Source organism: Oreochromis niloticus, linkage group LG2 (genome assembly GCF_001858045.2).
Source record: "Oreochromis niloticus isolate F11D_XX linkage group LG2, O_niloticus_UMD_NMBU, whole genome shotgun sequence".
Lineage (NCBI taxonomy): Eukaryota > Metazoa > Chordata > Actinopteri > Cichliformes > Cichlidae > Oreochromis > Oreochromis niloticus.
The window spans coordinates 30,689,896-30,713,766 of record NC_031966.2 but is presented as its reverse complement, the minus strand read 5'-3'; the positions used below and the strand labels follow the sequence as shown (position 1 = coordinate 30,713,766).

The window sequence follows — 23,871 nt, the reverse complement described above, 5'->3', positions numbered from 1 at the left end:
ACCCAGTACTCCTGTCTTATTCATCTACACCATGGTAGAACGGCTTAAATCCACCTGCCCTTGCTTCCCTTCCACCGGATTTCCTGCACACACAATATATCTACCTTCCGTCTCTCCATCATGTCAGCCAGCTCTCTCCCTTTAGTCAACAGTAGGACAGTTTCCTGGTGGTCACTGTTAACCTGGATGCCCGACTAATCCGTTATGGAAAACTCATTCTCAGTGATGTGCATATTTGATTTGTAAAGATTTTCTACAGGATACTCACCCTGACACAATCCTCCCCGTTTATCTGGGCTTGACACTGGCACTAGCAGTATACTGAAATTGCTACTCTTTACATAATGTCTTCCACAAACCAGACACCTAAAATCTAACCTACTTTGGTCAATGTCTGTTATGTTTAAAGCACCAAGCTCAAGTTCCTGTTATCAGTAGTATGGGCTTACAAGAAAATTAACAGTTTATGCCAATGTTTTAATGGTCGTTATTTCAACGCAGAATCTTGTTTATGAAAATTTGTAGTTTTATATATGTGACTAAAGTAGCTCTATATAAATGGTCCTCTCTCTGTCTCACTGTGGCTTATTACATTAGGTAATATTTACAGTAATGTAGGAATTTTCTTGAGATTCTGCCTGCTTATCAGCAAAGCAGAAAATGCAGCTCCTCCACACAGCGTTGGCTTTGTTTATGTTGTTAACCACAGTATGTATGTTTTTCTATTACCATGTATAGCACTGTCATCTAGACACAAAGAATAGGTCTAATTGGGGTAGTAAGGGAGTGAGGTAAACTGAGAAGACATGCAGACTAATTGGAGCAGGAACAACACAATCACTGAAAATAAATAAATAAAAAAATGCTTTAATCTCAATGTTAGCTACTTTTAACATGTGATATTTGGGTCTACTTAAGGTTAAACAAATTGCAGAAATTACCTTTCTGTTGTATCCACCTTCTCTTAACCATCTTTGATTTTCCCAAAAGTCGGTTATGTCTGTTTATCCTTGATTATTAGGTTGTATTATTGATAATTTACATGTCTATCTTTCTCAAATGAATCACTGGTAACATAATTGTATCAAATTACATTGTCAGTCTGCTTTGGCACTGATGCCCCGAGCAGCGAGTCCCCTGTTTCGATCTTGGCTCATTCCCCTGCTGTCTTTTCCTCATATTCCCTTTCTGTTTTTCATGCTTCAGTCAATAGAGCCCCAGCAAACACACATCCTCGGTATAACACCACAATGAATCTGAAATGGAAAAATTAAAATGTAATTGATGTGCAGACCTTCAGTTTTACCTATTCATACATAGCAGCCCAGTTTTAGAAGCTGAAATTTAACAATTGACAGACAAACCAGGTGAGGCCTTTTTCCTTGTTATTTCATGACAGATTAAGCAGATACAAGGTCCTGAGCTGAACTCAGTAGAATTCTGAATGTGGGGTCCAAAGGGATGTAATGGAGAACCATCATTAGACTTAAAAACCAAAATAAACCAATTGGAGAGATATCACAAACTTTGGGAGTGTGCAAATCAACTATCTGGTACATTCTTTAATATAAGGAATACAACTACCAGCTCAGCAACACCAAAACACCTGAAAGACCAAAAAAGACAGCTAAAATTCTTTAATCTCCAACTAAGTCAAGAACACACTCAATGACATAGTTGCAACAATTCTGCATGACTTTTAAAGTCTACACTCAAAAATAATTTTAAATGAGAAGGGTTTATCACACAGTGCAAACACTCAAGAACCGACTAGACTTCACCAGAAAACATCTAAAAGAGCCTGCACAGCGCTGGAAGAGAAAATTCATTTGACAGATGAATACAAGATTAACCTGAATGATGGAAAGAGAAAAGAGAAGAAAAAAACCCAGACTGTGATCCGAAGCATACCACATTATCTGTCAAACAAGATGAAAGAAATGTTATGGCGTGGACATATATGGCTGCCAGTGGAACCAGGTCACTAGTGTTTATTGATGATGTGACTGCTGATAGAAGCAGCAGGATGAACTGTGAAGGGTACAGGGCTGTAGTCTCTGCTCCGATTCAGACAAATGCTTCAAACCCGATCAGACAGCGCATATGACAGCATAGATAATGACCCAAAGCATGCTACAGAAGGAACCCGACAGTTTCTCAAGGCAAAGAAATGGGAAATGGCCTAGACAGTCACCTGATCTCAGCCTGTTTTTCAGTTACTGAAGAGAAACCCTGATGGCAGAGGAACGCAAAATATATAACATATAAACCACATATTGTTATGTGCAATCTCTCTCCTGCTGCCTTATCATTCATCTTTAAACATCTTTTCTATCAGTTTAACGCCCATTGATCAGACGGAGCCCTCTTTGCTGTAGGGCTAATTTTAACATGCAATCAATAGCCACCGACTTGTTTTTGTTTTATAACTATTACAAGCAAATTATGTGTTTGATGGGAAAATATAGACCAGCTGCGTGTTTCTGACATACTCCTAGTCGCTTCAGGTAATTTATTCTCTACTGGGAGAGACATTCGATTTTTGACACATTGGGAGTGTTTATTTTTTTCTCTTTTCTTTTCCTTGCCTGTATTTTTTTTTCCAGCCTGCGGAGAGAGTACGAGAAAGGCCTTGAATAATGATGAGTGTGTGCTGTAATGCAACTTCAGTTCAGTTGAGAGATTCATTAACAAACTCTGATGATTTTTTTCTTTTTCTTTTTTATTTCTGCCACATCACTGAGCACGGGGGTTTTGGTTGATGTTATACAACGTTATCCTCTCTCAAGGTTACGCATTCTCTCATTTCCCCTGACTCCTCTGTTTCTTCTTAAAAGTAATTGTTTCGTGCTATGGCTGTATTCGGGCTATGTGAGTTATTAGCTGAATCCTCCGGCAGGAGTGTGGGCTAAATGGAATGGTGTCAAGAGGCTGGCTGCCCTGCTGTGTGGGAGGATGACTGGGAGTTAAGTAACAATGGCCAAGTGAACACAGCATGATTTTTTTCTTTTTTATGTGTGCATCAGTACATGTGTCTATCACAGCTTTTTTTTTTTCAATGCCACATCTCCTGAGCAACAGTTCAACCTGAACGTCAGATTCCAGTACGTACCACGACTATTTCTACACAAATTGAAATGTATTGTTGGTCAGTGAAGATAAGTGTGAATATATAATGGATTGGATTTTTTTACACTGATAGTGGGAATATCTAGAGGTTAGAAAAAGGTAAAATATGTGCAGCATTCAGTCTGAGATGCCTAAAAAAGCACACTGCAAAGAGTGATAAACAGAAGTAATAAGCCAGAAGTTAAAGATCACAGCAAGTTTTTTCTCTCCATTTAACCTTTATTCAACAGGAGAGTGGAGAGTATACAGGAAAGTAAGGCGACAGTAAGAGGGAATGACCTACATGATATTGTCTGGGGTAGACTCAAACACAGACCCTTGCAGCAAGGACTCTAGCTTGCAGTATACAGGCCACCAGCTTCACCAGGTGAGCTATAGAGCCACCCTGAATGAATATACTTGAGGACACTGACATACCGTCATCATAGCCTGTGTTTCATCGCTTGATCGTTAGCCATTGGTTGATTAACTTGAACATTAGTCAGTTCTTACACAGAAATAAAGCTGTTTCTAACTAATCATAGTCTTTTAGAAAAATTAGACCCCCCAAAATAGGTACCACAGGGTTAAGCCCCATTCCCAGAACTGCAGCAAGGCTTTAAGAGAAACGATCCTGCAACAAATCATACGAATCCTAAGTGCTTCACCCTCCACCCAACTTGGTCTCGCCACAAATTTAGCTGCTTGGTAATGGCAAAGAACAAGCCACGATAGTTTCCTGTCAAAATAAGGGAACACAATTCTTTGCTCATTTTTCAGTTCCTAATTTTTTTGATAAGATTGTAAGACTATTGCACAGTATTAGTATTTCACTCATAAAACTCTAGTTACTCCTAATAGAAGAGAAATGCCTCAGAGTTGGCACAGGAGAATTAGACATACTCTTATCACCTTACACAACATCTTCTTCCTTGGCAACACATAGCAACTGCAGTACCCGAAATCCAACTCAACTTATGACATTATGGGCAGAGACTCTTGGTGAGTTATGCCACACACAGCTGGTCTATAGCCTCCAGGCACTAGCCGTTTATTATTTTTTATTGATATCCACCATGGGTTAAAGTGGGATTGGGCAGGATGGGTGAACCCAGAGATCGGCTGTAGTGGCGCAGCATGGAGAAAAAGGATCACTTAGAAATAAGTCACGTAATAATTTTTGAGCTCCAGTAGATTTTTACTTTTACAGGCAGGACATTTTCCGCCACTCCAGATCGTTCCAGTTCATTGTGGTAAAAGTTGATGCTATGTCACCCACCACCGTGTTTCTGTCATCTTCTGCTGCAAAGATACCTGCTAGTGTTTCCCTTCAAGTCCCACTGATGCTCGCTTTGCTCCTCCTCTTCTCTTTCTGTCAGTCTTTGATTCAGACACACACACACACGCACGCACGCACGCACGCACGCACACACACACACACACACACACACACACACACACACACACACACACACAGAGCTGCCCTATTAAAAGCTTCAGAAAAAATAGGGCCGCCTTTGTCCTATTACTGAGTAGTGGAGCTGATGTTACTGAAGTTGGCAGCCATGGATGACTGGGAGCCACCAAGGCCTTGGTCAGCTGACATTATTCTGGCCCTCAAACATTACCCAGCCCTGCAGCGGTGTCTGCCTCTGTGTGCGTGTGTGTGTGTGTGTGTGTACCTCCTGTACTATTTGTCCTTGTCCAAATGTAACTTCTGGATGGAGTTGCCATTTGCGGCTAGGTGGACATGAGAAAAGGAGGGAGGGCCAGAAAGAGAGAGAGAGAGAGAATAACAAAGAAGGTCGTAATCTGAGTGGATCCGAGCACTGATCCTCTTTGGCTCTCGTAGCGTGTGTATGGGGGTCACATCAAGCTTGAGCTCCAGGATAAGACGGGCAGGAAAGCAGCGGAGATACGGTATTTGGACAGGGGGTAAAGTCACCAATGACAGATTGAGAAGGATCAGCATTATCACAAAACAGAAAAAATATGGAAAAATAATTTGAGTTATCCATCTGTATTGTTTACGTCTCGACGTGTGTGTGCGTGCCGCTATGTCTGAGTCAAGAGCTGCATCTGCCGTGGGATTATGCGCATGTCGCATATTGTGATTCATATAAAAATTGTTGGACGTATTTTAGGTCGATAACCGACAAAACTTTGCCACAGCTATAATGCCGGAGGTCTGATTTGAGTAAAGGCAGCAGAGATGAGCACTCCGCCTGTAGTCCGGGGATGAGGCTGAAACCCGGCAAACAGTCCAGATGGGTCAGCAGCACAGAGCCAAAGCCCTCCTTAACCTGCTGGATCAGGGAATCAGCCATGCTTCACGACTGAAAGGCAACACACACACAGTCCCCCACATAGAAAAACACTCAAACGCATAGCAACACAGACTCTACCTGCACACAACCCTCCCATTCACAGCAGGTGTAACAAATCGGGTGGCTTTAAGAATTCTATCCACGCTGCAAGTGATAAAGCCCAGCTCACTAGTTTGTCTTTGGTAACTGCTGTAAAATAGCAAACGCCCAGCTTTATAGATTCAATGTCATAAAAAGATCAATTTGTTTCTTTGGGAATAAACAATAATACGGTAAATGTAATATTCTTTTTTACAGACTTGTTTATTTTCATGTAGACTGGAGCATTAGAGATGCCATTATAAGGCTGTCTAAATTGGTCCACCGAGGTTTGGGCTAGCCCATAACAAGCGCGGCGTTTCTGAAACATTTATGCAACATCGCCCAACATTACAGCTTTTAGTGTTTACTTCAGAGAATTCTTTGGTCCCTATAGATGATCAAGTGTCTCGCAAATTCATAAACCAGTCCTCTGCCAGTTACTTCTGTCTTCTCTAGTCATGTGGAACTGCGTGAAGAGGCGCAGTTTACACCCTCCCACCCGATTCCCACTCCAAAAAAAACATCCATTAACTTGTTTTGACTTTTTTATTCTCTATCACTAATCAATGGAGAATTAGCACGCTGGCCATCCTTAAAACTTTGAAGTCGTCAGGAGCAGGTTTTGAAACTAATTCTCTCTCACGTGTTTCTAAATTGTGTGATTAAGCACACTGGCTGCAGCTCTGCCTTGCTGCACCGCCGACAAGTTGGAGCGCACGTACAATGCCGGCAATTACTTTTTTTTTTCCCCCCCTGAATAATCGTCAGGGAATTGAGGGGCACACAGAATAAATAAGAACATAAGTCAGGTTTAGGGCACATTGTTATCACAGCTATGCCAGTGCTGTGACTGTGAAATGGAGAATAGAGTTTCAGCGCTCTCGAAAATCGCTCTCGCCCACTGGGCCAGTGTTCCTCTAGTTCAGCTCACCCAGAGTGATATCCTCTTGCCGAGGGTAAGTGCAGGGTCCTGAAATTCCATCCTACACTGATTTACCAAAAAACATTACGCTGTGTCTTTGCTCGAGCTAAGTAGTGCCAACTCCAGCACTCCTCTAAACAACTGTGATGCAGAATTTTTATAGCACTCCAACGCAGAAGAAAATGTTGTTGTTTTTTTTTTGTAGTAAAACAAAACTGAGACAAGTGATAAATAAAGGAAGGGAAGAGGGGGGGAGACAAATTCACAAAATCTCCTTTTTGGGGGAGAAACATAAAATAACCAATCCATTATCTGAGCGCCACCCCTGCTGTGTTCCCCTGATTCCTTCTAGCTATTAGCAGCTTAGGACACAAATAGATCACACAAGATATTAAAAAGCAGCAGGAATCTAACAGTTTAAAAGCTCTGTCGTAATCCTTGCTGTGGAACAAAAACATGTCTGAATGCAGTCAAATTATTTTTCCGCTGATTCTTTCTTCTTTTTTTACGGTTATTGTTTAGTATTCATATTTTATAGTACATGTTTTGTTTTTTTTTATTAGAGAAGGAATTTTCAAAGAGAAGATGCAAAGCAACAAAGGTGATAAGCTACTCAGCTGAGCATCCACACAAACCCTGCTGGTGGTATATAAAACGTATGCATTCTTAACTCCATTTTTATTCCTTTTCCCAAGTAAACATGACTCAAATGAATGGAAGGCATTATTTTGTGCCAGAAATATAAAAGCATCTGGTTATACAGTGGCAGTACTGAGGCAGATTTAATAATAAAACCTCAGGAGACAAATGTAATGTCGTTCATAAGAATGAAAACGTACAGATATACGACTTTATTGTATTTCCAAGCTTCGCCTTCCAAACATCAGCCACAGATTTGCGGTTGGCAGGAAATAAAACATTCTGTCAGAAGCGATCAAGGTATCAAGACGTGAGAGGGGCTGGTGGCAACAATTGTTGCCATCATTTAATTGACAGTAGCTGCGAACCTAATATTGTTAAACTCTTACACGAGTGCAAATCCTGGCACACAGTTTGTTTTTATCCTTTTACACAAATGTAAAAGGAACATAAGGGAGCAGACAAAAAAATAAAATAAAATAAAATTGCTGGCTTCAGGTAGGAAAAAAGAGAGAATTCAAAACGTCCTTGAGGTTTTTGATGGACTGTGATCTTGTCCATGAAAACACATAATACATTCATGCTCTTGCACCTCTGATTTAATGAGTATTCACATTCTGCTTCAAACTCTCTTTGGGTTTAGCTCCTTTCTGGGGTTATAAAATCCATGTTGAGGAAAATATTATACTGGCAGACATAATAAACATGAAGGGAGTTTAAGTGATTATGTCAGTGCGCCTTCCCCGACTAAATCCATGAAAATCCACGAAACTAAATCCATGAAAATAGCACAGGATGCAAGTGTTTGCTCTAAGATATAGTCTGAGCAGTTAAAAGCAAAGCACACACACCCCTCTAAATTGAACTTGAGCCTTCTCACATATCTTATGCTGACCTTATATCAGATGATATTTGAGGTGATTCAGTTCGAGGCAAATTTCTAATTTAGAGTCTAATCACAGACCCGAGCTCTGCTGCCACCAAACTTCGTGGATACGACTCAGTTAGAGCTAAAGTCATTTTACTAGACAGTATGTTATGTATGTTAATGCTATGTTACCCTTCCTTTTACTTTTATATCACTGAAAATTTCTTCTTTCAGATGTTTTCTGCTTTTGTGTGAAGGGTTAGTACAAAAAGAGAGAAAAAAATACTATATGACTTTAATGTATTTAATATATTGCACAAGGATAGTTTTAATAAAGCTATTAACGCCTATGTTGCAGCAGGAAGAATAATTGTTTATTAGGAGCCCAGTTTAGCTCTAACATAAATTACTTTCAATCTAATAACAATCAGTTGAGTATATATCTATTTTATGCATCTATGATATCCATATTAGTTTGGTTTATTTTCAGTCTTTTACTTTAATATGTTCAATTGTGTCCATTCTTTGAATTATTGTGGTTTAGTCATGATGCAAGTAGATAAATACTCACCTGTAGTGTGTTTGTAAATGACTAAACTTTTGATAAAAACTTCACCAAGTTTACGGGAAACCATCAATTGATCACAATCCACACAGCGTTATCACCACAGGCATTTTCTTGTTCTTTGGCTGGCTTTTTTGGATCCTGTGTCACAATTGGTCAGTTTCTGACCAAAGCTGATTTTTACAAATGACACCGTTTAGTTGGCCTCACAACCTCAGTTCAGCAGATGGTTTGTGTAACTATAAATCACACATCAACTGGATAGTTTAGAGATCAGCTGACAAAAAAACCTCCTTGTAATTGCCTCGTTGCTAGCAGATTGCTACAGTCGCCCATAGTTTGCATGGAGATCCCCAACTGGAGAATGTTAGCCTTCAAAGTAAAGACTGATATCAAGACATTTAAAAAGGTGCAAACTTTTATTTTTAATGGTCTCTGTTTCCAGTTTGCATCGCAGTCCTCACAGTTTGAATACCTCCCAGTGAGTAGTTGGTAAGGTGAATGAGACAAGTCTGTGCCTTCCATACAAACTATGGATGACCGTGGCAAAGCAAATTTGACTTTTTTATTCTCTATCACTAAAGCAAACTAGTTCCAGCAAGCAACCTCCTGCAACCAACTGTCAACCAGTTGGGGAATACATATTATTTCCTATCGTCTGGTTGTTTCCAGGCAGTACTAGAATTTTATCATCACTGACAACATTCAAAGTTCACTCAAAACAAACAATTAAAAACTTGAAACATCCAGAAAACCTTACATTATGAATCAAATCCTCCTCCTGTGAGCAGTCTTTCCCAAACCACTCTTGGCAGCCGTTCACATATGCCATATTTGCACAGGATAAGTATGACTCAGGAACCTTTATTATTTGTTAAAAAATGTCAGGTTTGTTTAGGCTTTTTGTGCTCATGTGTGATTTTTGTAGCTGATAAGTAAAATATTCCATCACAAATGACCTACCACATTTCACCAAACACAAAGGTCCAGTAATATTGTTAGTCCTGTACATTTTGGTGATTTTGGTGTCTCTATTTTTTGTTTTTCAAAGTTTTTTTGCTGTCCTCCACCTCTTTCTTCTGTCTGTTTCCTACACCAGAGTTAAAGAGGCTCTGCTGGAAATTATCAAGAGGCTCATGTCTTCACACGGTATGCAGACCAAGTAACAGAAAGCAGGTTCAAATCCATCAGAAGAGCGACATCGGGATGATGAGATGGATAACACGCAGTGCAGCATGCGATAAGGAACATTTTGCTGTCTTTCAAGAGGCTCAACAGTTATTACGTGGCGTTCCGTGCAAATAGGGCTATATTCTTAAATCAATGTTGAGCGACAGCAGGGTAAAGAAAACAGAGAAGTGGACTTAAAGATTAGACCGCTCTGCCTAGATACAACCGCACAAACACGGTGAACGTGAAGTGCCCTTATTATGCACAGTGTCACACCGCACCGCGAGCTCCATCAGGGCTTGACACTTATAGAAACAAAAGAACTCTTGAGACGCGACAACATGTGGTAATAATAAAAAGCCGAGGCATTAACCTTAAGTGCGAATGTTCTGTGCAGGAGTTGCAAATATAACTGGCAAAGTCGAACACGCCAAGCTCACATTTTTAGAAGACACATTCACACACACACAAAAGTCTCAGAGGGCATTTTCAAGTCCAATAACATCATTACATCCATTCGTGTTATTACTATTCACATGAGTGAATAGTAATAACATCAAATATGAATATGGTGTAGACAAGTCATCTGTGTGTGAGTGCGCGTGCGTATAATGTGTGTATGCGGGTTATGAGATTAGAATCATCCAGGACATTCATCTATTCTGTTGCTGGTGAGGCGATTGAGTGGGGCTGGGTGATATGATGGCACTTTCACAAAGGATTACATTACTCTCTTTCATCCCCTTCATGCAGTACTATTTTGCTCTCCCAAATCTTTGCATTTGATAATGGACACTGCTTATGTTATGAATTGAGCTGGTGCTATATAAAGGATTAACACCCAAAGAGAGAAAACACACAATCGTGTGCGAGTATATGTTCATGTTAGATACGTATGCTTCTCTTTTGCCAACTTGCATTAATCCAGCACTCCAAATTGCCTTTGCATGCACACAGGATCCATTCGATGTGATGCAAACAGGGCTGCTGTTGCATTTTTGGTGGCACATCAGTTTTAATTATAGCTGGGAGTAATAAAAAAAGTAATAACCTCATTTAAACTCAGGTTGCAAGTTAAATACTTCCAATCTTCAAGTTCTTGAGCTATGCAACTGACTCCAAACTCCTTAACCTCCTAGGGCCTGGCGTCCACATATGTGGACATCACATTTTGGGTTATTTAGACCAAAATACTCAATTTTGCTTTACATGGGCCTGATATCCACCTATGAGGACATTATACTGCTACTGTTCTATCAAAAATTTTAAACAAATATCCTCATATGTGGCTCTTATTTTTCTTAAAAACAAAAATAAGGTAAAAAAAAAAAATCTGGTAATTCTTTGTTTTTACTTTCATCGGGCCCCAATATGCCCAAATATCAAAGACAAATTAAAAATGCATGCCGTGGAAGAGTTCAGGTCTTAGGAGGTTAAAGTCGACACCAAGAGGACAGAATGCAGTTGAGATTGAACCAATTAGTCTTTACTGACTTCTTAATTTAAATAATGAAAGTTGGTTTAATAGCTCTGTAAACATCTATACTAATAATGGCTTCATGGTTTGTATTTTAACAAAGCAAGAAGCTTTACTAAAAAGCGTGCTTCTCACCACCGCTAACCACGAGTCTCACCATGGTGGATAAGACTAAGATTAATGATAAAAATATAGAACATTTTTACTGATTATAGTGCAACAACAATAGCTTATAACTCGAGACTAAGGTACATGTATGTAGGTAGACATCGAGTACATTCCGACACTAAGAGAGAAAAAATTCTCCTGATTCCGATTTTCTTTTAAAAACTGTACCTGACAGCACACGCAAACATATATCAGCTTTTTCTAATTGGAAAACTTTCTTTACAATTTTCCCCAAACTGCAGCCTGTTCCACAATCTTCTCTCACTTAAACAACTTCAAATAAAGGCTTCAACTGAAACTGAACTGAAAATGAGCTGCTGTACACCGACCTTGATCTATTTTACCTTACCACCTTAACCAAAGTAGGAGAAATAGACTTATGTAACAAAACAAATGTCAGGGACTTACATCATTTTCATCAGTATGTATATATATGTAAATTCACCAGATAACTGGACATTGACCGTTTTCTCTTTTTCATTCATCTCCGTAATTTCCCTCGTAACTGCTTTGATCCTTTCCAGATGGCTTTTAGCTTTAGCCACTTTGTCTTCTTTTAATTTAAGTGTCTGACTAGTTTTTTGCTGTAAACGTTTTCATAGTTTACTCTAGTGGGCTTATGCTAATGACACGTTAGCGTGAGGCTGTGATTATTTGCTTGCACATGCATGAAATAGATCCACTCATAATCGAACATTATGGTTGGCTGCTCACTGGTAAGGGATGATAACGCTAAAAATGGGCAGATTCCGGTCCCTGTCTGCTCCATCACTGTAGTCTTGGATAAAAAGCTAACCAAAATTTACAAAGCTAATGGTCAAAAGCTTTGGTGTTAGATGCTCATTTCATCCTGAATTTGTTCAAGTCTTCCTGTCTTGCTAGAAACATTTAATTACATGATTACATGACAGTGTGTTTCTACAAAACTCATATTCCCACCGCCACCAATGCCCACCCTCCCATCCAGTCCCAGGAAAGAAGATGGACTGCATTCGCATCTATACTCTGTCAGTGATACAGAGACATAGCCAGCTCTGTGTCTTTGTTACTATGTAAAGAGGCAGAGAAGCAGAAATGACAAAAGCATAGGAATCTAAGCTACAGTTGTCTGTAAATGCTCTCCATTACAATAAATGACTTCATTAAAATAAAGATGTGTTCAACCACCCTCTGTGTTTCAATGAGTACAACTGCGGAACAATTTGTTGAAGTGCGCTCAAGTAATGGAGCTTCGGATGCAGCCCGTGGTATTTACACTTATCCTCTCAATGTGCTGGCCCAGGACTGCCAAAAAGTATTTGTACCTGTGCAGAGCACCTGAATATGCACACTTATGTACATAGACACAGCTGTATCGCACAAAGAGGGCCAGATCCTGCCTTTCTCTGTGCTTATTAAGACATTGAAGCTGTTAGCACCTAGCAGCACTAATCCTATAGCCTTATGCTCACTGGTAGTGGAGCCAAATGGCCTTATACAGAGCAGCTCACACTCTTTCTCTCCCTCCCTTTTCTGACTCTCTTTCTCCCTGTGTGACTGTGAGCATCTGTGACTGTTTGTGATGAATGGACAAGGCAAAAGAGGAGAGGAGTGAATGTGAGACATTGCACCACTGAGGCCAGTGAGAATAGGGGGGAAAAAGACAGAATGAACAAGGCAGCCAGAGACAAAAAAAAAGAGGATATGGGTGTATTTGGGAGTGTGATTTTGTGTGAATGCATCTGTCTGGATGCTAGGTGGAGAGGGTCGGGGAAGGGGAAGGTAGGGTACTTGCACATGAATTGCATACAAACACAACTACATGCACTCTGGCCCAGCGTTTATGTCCAGCTTGTTAAGCATGCAGAGTGTGCGCGTGTTTACACCTGTGTGTGTTTGTTGTGCTGTGCGCACGCCAGCACGTGTGTGCGTGCATGCGTGTGCAAGGCCGAGCTAGGTTAAACTTGTATTCGTGAAGTGTTCCCAGAAGAGATTAATCATCCTGTGCTGGAATGCAGCATCGCGGTCATATATCATCACCTGACCTCTCTCTCTCTCTCTCTCTCTGTCTCCCTCTCTTGCTGCCACACGTAGCAGTGGAGTCAGGGTAAAAGGAGTGTCATTGCATATCTGCAGTAAACAAACAGCCGAATGCTTTGACAGAAGCGTGAAAGGTAGGAAACTGTGCTAATTATCAAATACCAGCATTCAGCCTCAATCAGATGTTACAGAAACCTGTTAAGGTCAGAACCATTTAAAAAAGAGAGAGCTAAAAAGAAGACAATGCGAGCCACAAATGGGAAAAGAAACTAGCAAAAAAAAAAAAAAAGGAAAATGCTAGCCTTCAGCTGCCTCTGTTGGAGACACGCAGAAGCAGATGGATGCTCTAAAAGTCTTTATTTTAAACAGAATCAGAACCACTTTAGCTAACTCCAACAAAAATGCTAAAGATGCCAGCCTCATCTCATTGCAGTAACCACAAGAGCATCACTACTGCGGACTAATTTGGGTTTGACTTAGCTGTTTAGTCATGCAATATATACAGTCTGTGCTGGGAAGCATTAATAAATACCTTTAAATACTTCCACAAATTCCTAAACCACAGAAACTGTAACACATTGTGTGTGTGTGTGTTTATTGTTAATCCTGCATCCCAAAAATATAGATATATATAGCGCAAGGTCTGAATGACCACTTCTTTGAAAGCATTATTTTTGCATATATTGTCAGCATACCCTGCTTTGGCCTATGCATAAGTGAAAAGTTTTCCTGGAAGACCCTTTTTAAAGGAATCTCAGACTGCATGGCTGACTGGTTATTTGTTAAGACAGCCAAGACATCTGAAGAAATGCTTTCCAGTAATTGTATCCAGATGACTTCATTTTTTTTTTTACAGCACTGCATGAAAGCAGTGTAAAGCATGTATGACTTCATAATTCTGCAAATGTACCTACACACTGTGAAATCTTGACCTTCAGATGGATTGCAGCTTAATTCAGAAAATGCTTTTGGTGCTTTTAACATTTTTAAAAGTGCTTTTATGCTTGCGATAGCTACTCCATTTTTTCTGTTTTTTGGAGTAGGGACTTAGGTGAGGACAATGTGTGCTTCCAGCTGGTGCTTAAACATTCAAGGGTGGACGGGAGGTAGAAGATGCTGCTAAACAAATGTTCTCATCAAACCTTCACATCTTCCCACAGTAAGAACAGGAGGCCAGCCATAAGTCAATGCTATTCTGTGTGAGTTGCAATGCATGTGGAAGAAAGGACCTTTTACTTAGTTGTGTTCAGCAATAGGAAATTGATTCTTTAATATTAAAAATTCAACAGCTGAGTTTCATTACTTTTCTGAGTCTATCCCCTTTCCCTTGTGGAGTGGGAAAATATAACAGTTTATTAAATTACTTCTCTGAAAAGTCTCTGGGGATGCCATCTTAACTCCCATCCTCCTTCACAAGGCCATTTTAGACTGTAACTAGACATGTCTGCTTAGAAAGAGAGACAGAGAGAGGCAGAGAGAACATGGATAGATGGTATACTAAATATACAGATTCCATTGGCTGCCACAGAGAGTTTGTAGTTATTTCACTGGCCGGGAAAGGCATGGAATTGAATGATCCCACATATTAAGGGAAGGGATTACTGTCAACTGACTGGTCTGAAACTGTGTGCATGTGTGTTGCCTAGCTATATAAGTGCTACCATGCAGTTATTAGATAACATAGATGACATGTTAAAGATAAAACCTGAATGCTTGATTCCTATAGTGAGGTTATTCACTCATTCCACTTGTGCCCTGACAGGAAATGGTCACTGCAAACCAATACAAAGTTCTTCTGATTGACCACTTTTATCCTATCATGGAGTATGGGAATGCTGATGGAAATGATCTTATTCAGGATGACAATGATCCCATGCTCAGGTGCCAGGGTGAGTTGGTGAGTAAGTCTTTATATCTCAGTCAACTTAAACACTTGTGGAACTGTTTTGGACTGACACATTAAATGATAATCTCCACCAGTGGAATTAACACACAAAATAAGGGAATATTTTTTGGCAGGATAATTTCCCATCCCTCCAGTAGAATTCCAGAGACTTGGAGGATCAATCCCAAAGCATACTGAAGCTGTTCTAATGGCACATGGTGTCCGAGCACCTTACCCTTTACTGCCTTTATCCTGATTTTCTTCTTGGAGTTGTCCTCAGTCTCTACATGTTCGACCAGTCAAGGTTAAAGCGGATACCTGTCTAATCCCCACAATATTCAATAGTTCCTGGGTCAGAGGGCTTTAAGAAAGTTCACTCTTACAAAAGATCCTTAAGTATCATCAATGAATGCTGTTAATACACTTCCTGATCTAAGGAGCAACGGGGTCAGGCCTTAATGACTCTGTAAGTCTAAGTAATAAAGGCAGTATATTTGAGCATGACTCAACCGGTCTTCTTAAAGGCAGATAAGGACTTTCCGACTATTAACTCCACTCCTCGGGAACAGAAGAAAAGAATTATTGTAACTTGTTAAAAAAAGACTGTCTACACTGAGAAAGAAAACTCTGACCTGTTAAACAAAGACCAACAGATGAAGGATGTTATTTTTTGGTGAGTTTAATTAAGTTTCCGCTGCGAAAGTTAGCCAAGAAATTCAGTTTCATTTGTTTCCGATAAGGTGCATGTTCAGCTGTACCATGACTTCTTTGCAAAAAGATCAGCCTTCAGCCCGTTTCATACACGGTGCTGTAGGTGTCATTTTCACTGACAGATGACTGACAGTGCTCGCCTTCGGTGAAACATCAACATGAACACTGAGCACCTAAATGAGTGAACACATCACTCACTGGTCAGCGGCCTTTGTTTCTGTGTGTTCCAAATTTCACCCACATCATCCGCTGAAACTGATGGTCTTACACAGCCTTGTTATGATGAAAGGCTCGGTACCAGCCGTTGTCCACATGCAAGCAGGCGCATGTGCTTGGCTGCACTTCAATGCAGGGAGGAAGCTCATCGCAAAGCGCCATGAGTCCATGAGAGGGATGAGTTAAAACCAGTCGGTCAGCTGTCAGACAGATGTAGTAAATATCATCCCACTCTGCCATCACTTCCAACACAAAAACCCACAGGATCCATGAGCATGGTAATCCAAGATGAAGGCTGCTCTCTACGAGCGTCACTTTCTCCAAAGCACAGCTAATGCTGGGTGTCACACACCACACACATGCAAACACACACGCATACACTCTCATCATGTAATGCTTAGCAGTATAGTCTGACCAACACACACACACAAAACCCGTCAAATAAAAACACAGGCCGCAAAGGATTCCAAGGAGTGTCCAAATCACAGATGAATGATGAGTTTATGGTTTTCAAATTTCGTGTACGTTTAGGAAAAATCACAGAAGAGCAACACAACACAAATCTCAGACTATTATGCATTTTAAAATTTTATTCATGTTACATTGGGGTTTAAGTATTGGCTACTGCGTCATCTTCTTCTATTATATGTTTTTTGCGGCTATTTTAAGAATCCTTGTTAGGATAAAGAGCTATCCAAGGCTCTCTGCTAATGTGATCTCTCTTTTTCCACTGAAAAATGCTCGATAATAGGGAGCAACAGCCATGTGCGTCATGGCCTTTTAGAGAGATGCTAAGATGATATGTTGAGTCAGTGTTTTGGTTCAATTTGATGGGACTAGAAGCACAGACATTAAGGAGGACTGTTAATTGAGGTGCTCTTGTAAAAAGTGCTTCAACATGAAAAATTTAACTGCACTGGCAGATTCGTCATACGTAAACTGGTACCAAACGTAATTGAATTCAGTCTTGTAATCACATCAGGAAGTTAATAATAATAATAATAATAATAATTATCATTATTATTATTGTTATTGTTATTATTATTATTATTTTAGCTTTGCTTTTATGAACTTCAGCCTTAAAATATCTCAGCAGCAAGCCACTGGATATGTCATCTACTATTTTTTTTTCACACTCTGTGGTTTCTTACTCATCTACCCACCAATTAATCAATTACTGCAATTAATATAATTTTCTCCTTCATCAGCAAGCCTTTGTAATTTTAGCCTCTCAAAAACCCACAGCATGCTATTCCTACCTATGCCTTGGCAAGCTCTCGAAAGGAGGACAATTAATGTTGAAAGTTGAAATGTTGAAATATAACACAAAGAGGACAATGGAGCATGAATGGATCAAAGTGAGGCCTCGCCAGATGAGGCAGGGAAAAGGAAGGGGGGATAGTAAGGAAGCATAACTGGTTAACTGAGTCGGTCTGTCCTTATAAAAGCCTTTCAGACACGGTTGTATGTCATGCTGCCCAAACTCTACTGTGTAGGAGGCCAAACAGGGCACTATCATAGGAATGAACCCATTTCCGCAGGAGTTTCTCTATCTGGATGTGGATTTATGACACTGAGATGATTGTATATTTGGCTCTAAAAAAAAAAAGCAAAAAAAAGCCCTGAGCTTGCTAAATAACTGGGAGGGTAGTAGGCCGGATGGACCTGCCTCTAATAGAGCTGTGCCACCAAGCTTAGTATTTTCTATTTACTAGCACGTCCTGACAATTACAGCAACAGTGTAAACATAATCACCCTCTCTGCATATTCTGACAGAAGGAACATCCTTTTCACCTGCCTCTACTCTCTCTAAAGGTCAGTATTCTTAGTTAATCAGCAGTGACAAGAGGCTATTTGTCCTCTGTTACTACTTATCTTGTTCTTTCCCAAATTATAAAGTGCTATAGTCTAATGTACTGTAGAGCAGCAATAATTGCTATTTATATATATATTTTAACATCATAAATTGTTCCAACCCTTATACGACCTGATTGTTACAACAGCAAAAGAAGTGGATGCTTCAAGATGCAACTGTGTGTAGATTATCTGGGTGTGATTGCTCAATTCATTCTTCCCAGCATCTTAAAAATAAATTAAGATCTAAACTTGGAATACCAATTTGAACCCTGTGGATTTAAGTTATTTAAAAACTTGCTGATGTTGCTATGGTTGCGCTGTCCGAAACAACAGTGCTTAGCAGTTCACACCCTGTCGAAATGGCCAGGTAAAGGGAAAAAAATGTTAACACCAAGCAGCAAATGGCTGTTTCCAAAACCAAGCCAGTCAACACATGAAATCATGTGAAAGCCTTCAAATAAGAGGCACTTTACTGCTCTCAGGTAATTATACCTGAGAGACGTATAAGCAGCTTTTTTCCTGTGACATCAATTAACATGGTGCAATGTAGTTCTAGTTGATGGGAATTAAAACAATGGAAACAATGGTAACTGGTTTGTGTTTAAAATGGATTTTTGGCTCTAAATCGGCAACAAAATTGCACTGGACTAGTCACAACTATTCAGCTACTATGCTGGTTCATTTTCCAACACTAAGTAGGCTCTGAATTGGTTGGGGAGGACAAAATGTATCAACCGGGCTTTCAGTACCTCTACGGGTTCACACCTCTAAAGTGAAATCGAACCCTTGAGATTTTCTTATGCCGCTTTCCATCTGTGACTGTGGACAGTCCCGCACAGTGTGGGATAACACACAGCACAGGGGTCAGACTGGATATCGCTGACCTCCGAACAGCCCCGCAGCCCCCAAAATGCGCGTGTGCCTGCTGACGTGCACATGCATTAGGGTTATTGTGTGAAGCCTTCAGTCTTTTAATCCCCTAATCTGCTGAACCCTGGAAATCACTTGCAGTCATCTGTTAGCCAGGTCGGAGTGGGCCACAGGACTCAACAGATTCGCAGACGAGTGCACGCGTGCACACAGCCAAACACACACGTACACAAATAGACACACACACACTTTCTCTATGCTAGTCATTTATTCAACAAGGCCAGCCTCATTGCAGGCTAATGAAGATTGATGCTCCTCTTTCCAGGACTCACAGGTGTTTCAGTCAAATGTATGTATAAATATATAACCCATATAGAGCACTGGGAAAAGGAAGAGAGATTAACAGAAAGATCGTCCCCAACAACATCTATGTGTGATTTAACAAAAAAAAAAAGAAGCCATATTTATGTAGAAGTCAACCTGCAGAATATCTGCATGGTAACAGCACTGACTTAATCTTGATGATTAGTTGTGAAGGGACGACAAGGACATGGACTCAGGGAACCTGTAGTGCTCAGACCCTTAAGTCAACTCTATGCATCTCAGGCCCATTTGTGCATGTGTGTGTGTCATCATGCCAAATAGGACACCGTGAAGGCTAGTCTGGAGATTGCGGTTGACACAGCCTGCTGCTATCCGGCGTGAGCGCCTATTAGCACTTAAGACCGAGTCTCACTATATGCACACACAAACACGACAAACTGGCCGTGATTACACCTGGCAGGTCAAACACTGTGGCAAACAGCTGAGCCTGTGCACTCGTCCTTGCAAGTGAACCAGACAAATGGTGAGAGAGAGCAACATATGCACTTGTTTCCATATGCATGCGCTTAAAAGTGTGTCAGAAGTGATCCCACGCAAATCTGAGGGCTTTGCTTCCTTTTTGATTTCTACGCCCCTGTCAAAAGCTCAAGATGGAGGAATGGAAAGCGGGAGAGAGATCAAAGAGCGTCAGAAATCACACAGACGCAGGCGGGCTTGAAGAGAGCTAAAAAGGTGGAGGAGGAGATAGCAGGGCCGCAGAGAGAAACTGTACCAGTTAGATTGAAGTGTGAATCTCAACAGTGCGTCTCATCACCAAGATCTTCGTGGCATGTGTGTGTGTGTGTGTGTCTGCGTTTGTGTTCCATGTCATAAGGTGCTGATGACTGCCAGGCTCTGGGATATACAGCTGGTGTGTGGGCCTCATATCCCTCGCCACCCTGCTTGATACACAACTGACTTTAAAAGTTTTCCTTATTCATCCTTAAACTTTGTGCCTGAAATCCTTAACTAAAAGTCTCACTCATGCTCAATCAATATTCATTCCTGTGTGTTCTACACTGTTATGTTCTGCTGCAGCTTGAAGGGGGGGCAGCTATCCTGTGCATGAGCGCATCACCAAAAACAGCAGCAGAAGAAGAAAGCTCACACTTCCACTGCCTTGACCTCTGATATAATACCACGCAAGCAGAAGAAATATGAATGAAAAAAGCTGAATAAAGTGCAGTGCACAAGAAAGAAGAGACAGGAATGCATCGCTGCTGCCGTCCCGAGGAGGGAGGCAAGAGGTAATGACAAGTCAAGCAGCCAATTAAAGCCCTCCAGCAGCTCCATGTTTGTTATTATGAACTGAAAGCGTGATTTTGGTTTCTTTTCGAAGGGTACTCACTTAGGTTACTTTCTCATGCACAATACGGGGAGCGCTGAAATGAGGATGCTGCGCTGCGGCAGCCATAAACGCGTCGGACAGGGACAGGAGCTCTTCATCACGAGTCACGACAGGGTCTCACAGTCCACTCTGACTCTTTTAGGGTTACTACATTTCTTAAAAAAAATATGCAGCGCAGAATCGCCATGTGGAAACCTCTCACGCCACAAAAAAGTCCACCGCAATTAATAAGGTCATTATTGACGGGACTATTTTTTTTGGACGTCTCTACGCATGGCACGTGAACGACACTGCAGACGCGGGGAAATGACCCCGATCACCAATGTCAGCCAAGCGCCAAGGGCTCGCATGAGGACTACAGAATGATATTCGGATAGAAGGCACCTCAATGTCATCGCTCTGCGCTGCCCTCCTCCCCTTCCTACTTGCCACAAGATATGACTGTGCATGTCACACACACACATGTGCTGCTCGGTCACAGAAGCTGGCGGGTTAATCAGCAGCATCGTTTCCACAGGAATACATTGCAAAATATCACGTACCTGTTTATAGTTACGTGCGGCACTCACTGCATAATCCTCCTTCTTCAACTTGAACTTTTCCTTCCCTCCAACCGAACCAGCCCGAAGCTACTTGACACTTGTTTATTGCATGCTTCTCTCTCGCTCTTTTTTCGTGTGTTTTTTTTGTTTGTTTGTTTTTGCCCTGACTATCCTGTCAAGCCGTTATTGAACGCGAAGTGAGATGACAGCACGAGGGGGTGAGCTGATAGAGAGGGCAGGCAAGGAGCCTCCAGTTCAGCATCTCACCAAAATCGTGGAATCAAACGGAACCGTCCGTTCTGCGCTGGTGGTCGTTACAGGCAAACAGTGCTGACTGGCAAAAAAAAAAAAAAAAAAAAAAAAAAGAAAGAAAAGAAAAGAAAAAAAAGAGAAGGAAAAAACAAACCCCCAAAATGGACCAAAACCGGATGAACACGGCTGTGCGCAAACGGCACGTCTTCCGTTGCTTCTCTTCGGACCGGAGAAACGGCGGGGCGAGCGGGCATGCTCTGAACACTGAACCACGGCCGATCGGTAAAGGCTGCGCGCAGCGGCACCCAGGGAGCGACCATTCACACACACGGTATAGAGAAATGACCGTGGCTCGCGGAGCGCGCGTTCACGGCCCAGCCAAAGTCAGTGGTCATTATCAGCGCATGCCGAAGAGTAATCCACAGTAGGCTGTTACAGCCACAGCTGCAGCACTACGAGATGAGATGCAGGAGATCAGCAGTGACAGCGATTAAACCATCTGAATTCCAAATGTTGAACTATGCCGTGATCACTATTGAGGGCACTTCCGCTCTAAATCTAAATCTATTTACATATTATTGTCACTTTAAAACATATTTAACATAATGTAGGATTTATTCGAAAATGCATATTCCACTCAATATTAATATATGATTACTTGAGGACATAATGGGACAATTTCACGAGAGGCAGCAGCAGCAGCAGCTACATTGCCACATGTATTTACAGCCTAACAAGCAAAAATTGAATCTCAGTGCATTTTTCAGGAAACTTACACATGCCCGCTTTTGGTGTTAGTGCCTTATTCTTTCCAGGGCCTGGTGCTCATTACAGTGGTCCTCAAGCATCTCTTTTTAAACAGTGCACCCACTGCACTGCAGGCTACTGTTCACATTAGCACACTGCCTAATGGGCTTTCTCTGTATTAGCAGCAATAGAAAGGTGCAATAATAGAAGCATGCAATTATGCACCATAACTAGGGAAAACATTGTTAACAGTTACCCTATTGCCTCTCACTCTCCGAGCTGTAAATGCATATTTCCCAATGGAGGTATGATAATAACGCCTGCTTATTTGAAAACACCTTGTAAGGAGAACCTTGTGGCTCTTTTGATAAAGATTTCATTTCAGAGGCATTTTTATGCATAACTGGGGATTGGCAGGGGACATAAACCTCCCACTTTCTGCTTTATTTATTTATTTATTTTACTCTTTCATTTTCTTCATCTTCTTCTTCTTTTTTGGCTTTGGCAATCCATCAACCCACACACAATTGGTATATTGATTGGGACAAAGGTGTCCACTTATAGCGTAAGTAAAATTTAACAAAACTGCAAATGGGTTTGAATTCACAGATGGCATGGTTGAATTCAGAGCGAAGGGTAAAAGAAAAGAGGAAGGAATCACTAGATCTCTAGTGGGCAACACAGGTGCAGTACAAGATGAAAAATGCAGATGAGGGTAGGATGGCGTACTGAACCATTTTAAAGTCCCCAAGTGATAACCTAAAAAAAATAAATAGAAAGCTTTGACTTGGGCTCATGGTACCCATTCTTAATCATGCAGGTGCAGCTTTGTCCAGGGATTTTTAGTTGCCTCATACTGTCCAATGTGGAGTTTTGTTTTCTTGAGGCTAATGAGCTTAGCTACATTAAGATATAGCAAGGCAGCACTAGTTTGTTGACAACAGTGTATGATGACTTCTTATGGTTGCATCCACGTCTTTGTTTTTTTAAAGTAAAAGACACAAACCAGAAGACCACAGATTATCATAATGGTAAAAAACAAAAAAAACAAAACAGAGGCAAACCCCCACCTTTCCTTTCGATTTTGCAGGGTGTTAGTGTGGACTTAAAAGCAGTGATGTCAGCAGTATTAAATCAGTCCTTCCTATCCATCTGCACTTAAGTCCTTGCATATGGACACACCTAGAGATTAGCCTTAATATGTCCTATAATAGGCCAACACTTAGCCAGGGGGATGCAGAGACTGGCCAGCGAGCAAACCCCAGATTAGATCAACCAGAAGCTAAAACCACACACTTGCTCACTAGTATTTTGCTCATGGTTTTTCTTTTTAATTCGAGCTTCTGCTTACGGCCCTGCCACACAAAGCAGGATCAGTTGTGGAAATCCTCCATCCTCTTGTCTGTACTCGCTTCCAATTTTCTGTCAGTATTAAGCAAATTGGTCTTCCCCTACAAATCCAAACAGTGAAGAGATATCGTTGTTACTGAGCAAACTAGTTTTTAAGTATTGTTGTTTTTTTAGTTAGTATTTAAAGTTGCACAAAATAAATTAGAGTGAAAACCCGATTCTCAGTGGTTGTCTTGCCTAACTCTCGCCACTTAAACATCCTCCCTCATCTGGCCGCTCTCACACGTGCATGTATGCATACAGAGACATAAACACAGACAAGTTTGTGCAGTTCCTTTGCATATATACTCAACCTTAACCTCAAAGTGACTAACCCCAAGCCTTCA

The 23,871-nt window shown here is 41.0% G+C and overlaps 1 protein-coding gene across 1 annotated transcript in view; it reads right to left on the bottom strand.

Annotated features, from left to right (window-relative positions):
• Window positions 1–21,480, bottom strand: part of tenm2a (teneurin transmembrane protein 2a) — a 223,116-nt gene extending 201,636 nt beyond the window's left edge. The window contains 1 exon segment of the mRNA XM_019345661.2: window positions 21,137–21,480. The gene's annotated coding sequence lies outside the window, so the exon portion shown is untranslated.
• Between the last annotated feature and the right edge of the window lie 2,391 nt (window positions 21,481–23,871).